Consider the following 431-nt stretch of genomic DNA (forward strand, 5'->3'; position numbering starts at 1 on the left):
TAGTATTATACTATTAGTCTTGACACTCAAGAAGTAACAATCGATATATTGAAATAATTTGCTTTATTAAAATTGAAATTGTTTGAGTGTATAGAAAATGATGTATAACGTTGTTATGTTAACAATGAAGTGAATTTTAAGTTAAATTTGAAACTTGAATAAATTAAAATAGGAAGTTAACATGGAAACATTTGAAAAATAGTGTATCTGGGCAATTGAACGGAATCCTACATCAAAAGTAATATTTTCAAGGGAGTACATTTATAAAGCATCTGGCAATCCATGGTTCAGTTTGGACCCTTCATTTCAATGCGTTAGCCCAATAGTGAAGTTAAAATTTTTAAAAAATGGGAAAATCGTAACCTATTCACAGGTTGATGGTTGAACCTACTGATTTAGCGGTTTTTTAACGGGTTTGTTATGTTCGGTTA

Source organism: Olea europaea, chromosome 17, assembly GCF_002742605.1.
Source record: "Olea europaea var. sylvestris chromosome 17, O_europaea_v1, whole genome shotgun sequence".
Classification (NCBI taxonomy): Eukaryota; Viridiplantae; Streptophyta; class Magnoliopsida; order Lamiales; family Oleaceae; genus Olea; species Olea europaea.